This window comes from Castanea sativa, chromosome 3 (genome assembly GCF_040712315.1).
Source record: "Castanea sativa cultivar Marrone di Chiusa Pesio chromosome 3, ASM4071231v1".
In the NCBI taxonomy this organism is placed as follows: Eukaryota; Viridiplantae; Streptophyta; class Magnoliopsida; order Fagales; family Fagaceae; genus Castanea; species Castanea sativa.
The window spans coordinates 31,876,903-31,882,543 of NC_134015.1; the positions used below are offsets into that span (position 1 = coordinate 31,876,903).

General features: G+C 33.8%; 1 long non-coding RNA gene across 1 annotated transcript; it reads left to right on the plus strand.

Annotated features, from left to right (window-relative positions):
• The first annotated feature begins 362 nt into the window (after window positions 1-362).
• LOC142628138 (uncharacterized) lies at window positions 363-1,275 on the plus strand. Its single transcript, XR_012842989.1, has 2 exons — window positions 363-669; window positions 1,008-1,275. It is a non-coding gene; the product is annotated as an uncharacterized LOC142628138 (long non-coding RNA).
• Window positions 1,276-5,641: the final 4,366 nt, after the last annotated feature.

Sequence of the window (5,641 nt, forward strand, 5' to 3'; positions counted from 1 at the left end):
TTGGAAGCATGTACTCTTTGTGGCACCAATTATTAGCCCTTTATTTTGGGACACACCTTCAAAAGAAAAAAGAAAATAATTATGCGAAAGAAAAATAATTATTCGTTGATTGCTTACCTGGCCATAATACACGATACCTCACATCGTCTTTTATATATATATATATTCCTTAAGAAAAATAAAAACTATAAACATATGAGAGGATATATAAACCTATGAGAGGATATGCTAATTTTATCAAAAAATAATATAATCAAAAAAAGAAGTTACAAAGCAGAGCATATGATGCTAAAGCTTTCAAGTGCTCTACGACATCAGTTATTCCATTCTCTTGAAATACCACCATCCCCTTGTCATCTTTTATTGCAAATTGTGATTCGAATTCCTCTACCACAGTGGTAGAAATCTGTTATAAAAAGAGTATGTCTGGGAGGAGATAGCACTCAGAGTCCACCAAGTTTTACAAGCTTTCACTTTAATTATATTCCATTTGTGTTAAGAGTCTCCGGAAAAATGGCTTCAGTGAAGGCTGAAAAACCTGCTGGCACACAACTGTTTGGGCAGGTCAAGAAAGAGCCTGCCAAGTCTACTGATAATGCAGCCAAAGCTCCAGCATCCAAGTCGGGTGCAAAGAAGGCCGCACAAAAGCCTCAGGAACCTAAGAAGAAGGTACCAATACATGCATGACACATCTTAGTACATATGTTTCAAAGGGCAGTGTTTGTTACACACGTGTGCCCGTACACACAGGTCTAAAAACAAATAAAAATGTGCATTGAAGACAATTTCAAGTTAAAAATCATGCTTTCTACTCGGATTTTTAGTGTGTCCATAGTCTTTACATACTACCATGTCCCCATGTTTTTAAACGTGCATCTGCCATGCGATCGTTAACAGAATTCTGTGAAATTTTATTAAGACATATAGGTTTGTATTTGTATCGAAATTCATGCTCATTGCTTCGATGTGTTTGTTCTAATTGAAAATATTATGATTTTTTTGTATAGGGAAAAGGAGGCAAATCAGCGTCAAAGCCCTAATCAAAAGTGCTCAATGCTATGATGTCTGACAAAAGCAACTACAAGAAGATCAAAGTTAAATTTGTGTAATACTCTTATGGTTTGGTTAATTTGTGTAACCACAGGAAGTTGATATCTATGTAAGTCAGCTAGTTAGGATTGGCCTAATGTAATAACAACGATCTTCTTGGCATATGTACTTTTGTTTGTCAACAAAGCTGCTCTTTTTAAATAACATGATATATATTTTGATCAACTCAATATTGAGTAATTAAATTACATACGTCTTACATTTTGATGTCATATTTTATAGTCGAACCTGCTTTATTTAATGAATTTGATGTCCAATATATATATATATATATATATATATATATATATCACACTTAAGTGGGCAACATTTTCTTAGACAAACTTCTAAATCATTTTACTAATAATTGGCTTCATTTTTGTGAATCTCCCAAAAAAAAAAAAAAAAAAAAAAAAAAAGACTGATTAGGCGATGACTTTTGCTATGATAGAGATCAGGGAAACTCCAGTCTATAAGAATATTTCGAACAAAAGCTCGTTGCCAAGGGAAACGTTAAAAGTGTGCCTCGTCTCGTCAGGCTGCCCTGCCAATGTTCCCTTCTGTTCATCTAAGTTTAGACTTCAAAACTCTCAGCTCTGTAACTGTTTTTTTCTTCCAATAGCGCCCTCCTAGATAAATTCCACAGGATACGCTGTCGACAAACTGGTTTGCAATTTCATTTCTGGTCTGGTTCAATAACTATTGTCTGCATATAGTATATTTTGAATTTCTCCATCTCCAGACAAAGATTAAAGAAGTAGACAAAATATTTGAATAACTAATCTCGTCTCTCTTGTTACTATCATAATTTTTGAAATTTCGCAAAACAATCTCAACTTAAAATCAAAGCAAGAATTTAAAGCAAGGACTCTTTTGGCACATACTTAAAAGTATAAGGATTTTAATAAAACATTTTAAACCATAGAAACCATTTTAAAACATGAGTAAAAGATTGAGAACTAAATGTGTAATTAAACCAAAAATTGAAAAGTTGAAAAAATAATATATGAAAGATTTCATAATTATTTGAATTGCAGTTTTATTTTTGTTGATATATAATAAGAATGATGTTAATTAGTAGTACTTTCAATGAAGGTGATATTTGCATTAATCATAATCTACTACCTCAATAAATTGTAAAAAAGAAAAGACAAAAAAAAAAAAAAAAAATCACATGTGCAATAGCAAAAGCTCTAATATTAATTGCTGTGATTTAAAGCTAGCAAAAATACATTTACATAAACAAGAAAATAAAATATCAACATGAACAACAATATTTAACATGGTTCGGCCAACTTAATACCTACGTCCTCGAGCAACACCAACCAAAAATTTACTATCAACGATATAGATTACAAATACAGTATATCAAACCTCACAACACAGGGATATTTTCAGAGGAGCAGTGTGAGAAGGAAGCATATCGTAAGTTATGATGGGTTTGAAAGAATGTTGCAAACTAGCATCTCGAGGGTTAAAGACTCGATTCCCACTTGGTGAGTTGGCAGTACAATGCCACATAGATCTCAAGTCTTTAAGACTCGATTTTGTACTTGAAGAACATCGTGTTTGAAGAAGAACAGAAACGATTTGAATTTGAAAAGGCACGATCTGATCTAAAGAGGAAGAACGAAGAGAAGATTTGAAAAGACACGATCTGATCTAAAGAGGAAGAACGAAGAGACGATTTGAAGAGGCATAATCTGGTCTTCAGATCTACCGTCGAAGAATGAAGAAGAAGGAAAAAATAAAATGCAAGGAAGAAGAAGAAGAAGAAGAAACCCAGCAGAACGTTGAAGAAACCCAGCAGATGAAGAAACCCAGAGATGAAGAACGGTGAAACTCGAGTTTTTAAAACTCGAGTCTTAAAAGCTTCCACGTGGATTTTTCGTCCACATTAGCTCCCACCGCTTACAAATCGAGACTTAAAAACTCGAGTTTTATCTTGGAACTCGAGTTTTAGACACTTGAGATGCTATTTTCCATCATTGTTTTGAAACGTGACAACTAACTAAATTTTTTGATACTTAATGTTATTTGGAAAAAAAAAATCCTCACAACACTCACAAACCTTACCAACATAAAAAAAAATAAATAAATAAATAAACTTCTCACAAACCTCATAAACATAAACTCACAATCCCAAAGCCCAAATACACCCCAAGACTCTCTCACACTCACAAAACAACCTCTCAATACATATACACGAGTATTCTTTGAAACTACCAAACTATTCTTCAAAAAATATTCACCCCATAATAAGAGCCTTTTCCTCTCTGCACGTAGGACCCTTGAGCCAAAGCCACAAAACAATTTGCAACAATGCTTATTTATAATACTTCAATTCTATTTGTTGATGAATAAAAAATACCTAATTACTTAAAATAAAAAAAAATAAAAATAAAAGGAAATACTTGTCTTCCACACTAAGTAAAATCCTTGTCTTTCACACTAAGGAAAAACCTTATTCCCACATTAAGGAAACCCAAACCGATCTAATTAGATATTTACGAAAATTTTACATCACAACTGTTGAAGTGGCAAGTTGTAATTGCCTAATTGGTATAGGATGAAAATTGTGTTAGTTGTGAAAGCGATGCTGAAAAAAGTAATGAAATAATAGTCATTTCCTCTTCACACATAGGAGAACCCTTGAGCAAAAGCCACAAAACAATTTGCAACAATGCTTATTTATAATACTTCAATTCTATTCGTTGATGAATAAGAAATACCTAATTACTTTCAAAAAGAAAATTAAAAAAAAAAAAAAGGAAATACTTGTCTTCCACACCAAGTAAAATCCTTGTCTTTCACACTAAGGAAAAACCTTATTCCCACATTAAGGAAACCCAAACAGATCTAATTAGGAATTTAAGAAAATTTTACATCACAACTGTTGAAGTGGGAAACTGTAATTGCCTAATTAGTATAGGATGAAAATTGTGTTAGTTGTGAACTAATTAGTATAGGATGAAAATTGTGTTAGTTGTGAAAGTGATGCTGAATAAGAGTAATTTCCTCTTCACACATAGGAGAACCCTTGAGCAAAAGCCACAAAACAATTTGCAACAATGCTTATTTATAATACTTCAATTCTATTCGTTGATGAATAAGAAATACCTAATTACTTTCAAAAAGAAAATTAAAAAAAAAAAAAGGAAATACTTGTCTTCCACACCAAGTAAAATCCTTGTCTTTCACACTAAGGAAAAACCTTATTCCCACATTAAGGAAACCCAAACAGATCTAATTAGGAATTTAAGAAAATTTTACATCACAACTGTTGAAGTGGGAAACTGTAATTGCCTAATTAGTATAGGATGAAAATTGTGTTAGTTGTGAACTAATTAGTATAGGATGAAAATTGTGTTAGTTGTGAAAGTGATGCTGAAAAAAGTAATGAAATTTGTTGAGAAAATCAGTTATAAACGATTTCACTTGTATAACCACTGTCTATGGGAATCGAACTCACGACCACGTGGTTAAAAGCCACGCACTCTACCTCTGAGCTAAGAAGGCTTGATGGTTTATTTATTTTCACACTTTTAATGCAGTAACTAATTTCTTGGTACTTGTTTATTTAAATTTAGAATCTGGTACTTTAACTTTTAAAATATTAGATTTTTTTTTAAGTAACAAACACACACAGAAGGGAAAGAGAAAGTGGTTGTAGGGGTATTGGGCCCAATAGTATATGAAGGATGGCCCAACGAAGTATTTTGGGTCGGAAACCCAAAATCCGAAGACATCAAAATGGTCGTGGACTATTTAAATATCCAAATACGTCCGAGGAGTAGATTTGTCCTCGGATTACAAAGCCGAGGACATAGGAAGAGAAGTTTAGTATCCTTGGGTTATATTATAAAGAGTCCTACAATTATGGGGATGCACAGTATACGTGGAGGGCGATAGAAAGAACGGTGGAATGTCTAAAAATAAAGCTGCCACCACCGCCCATACATTAAAAGCTCGTAAATTGATACGGCGGATCGTATAGATGGAAGGATGGGACCTGAACATCGAGCTTGGAACTTGGTCCCTAATCCCAGCGGGCTTTAGGGAAGAATGGATGGGACAAGTATCCGAAAATGAGGATTGCAACCAGGAAAGTGGAAGGTGATGAAGGGAGAGAAAAATATATAAATAGGAGGAAAGGCATACGAAGAAGAGGAGGACTTTTTGAGTAGAAGAGATAGAGTCAATAGTAAATGATAATCAACACTTGTATCCAAACTTGAGAAATATTATTATAAACCATCCTCGGATATTATCCGAGGACGACTTCTCAGCCTTACTCTTTGCAAACGATTCTTTGTTTTGTTCCATTGGGCCCAAAGCCCGTTCTTTTTGTAATTGTCTAAACCATCCTTGAAATCTAAATTACAGACCCATCCTCTACAAATTCATTGTGAAGAAAGGCCTTTCAAGCCCATTTTTCTCCCAGTCGTTGTTTGGGAACTTGAATTATGTCCTTACAATTGGCGCCGTCTGTGGGGATTTAGTTTTTTTTGAGGAAGTTTAGGACATCATGGTAGGGACAGAACCACCACGC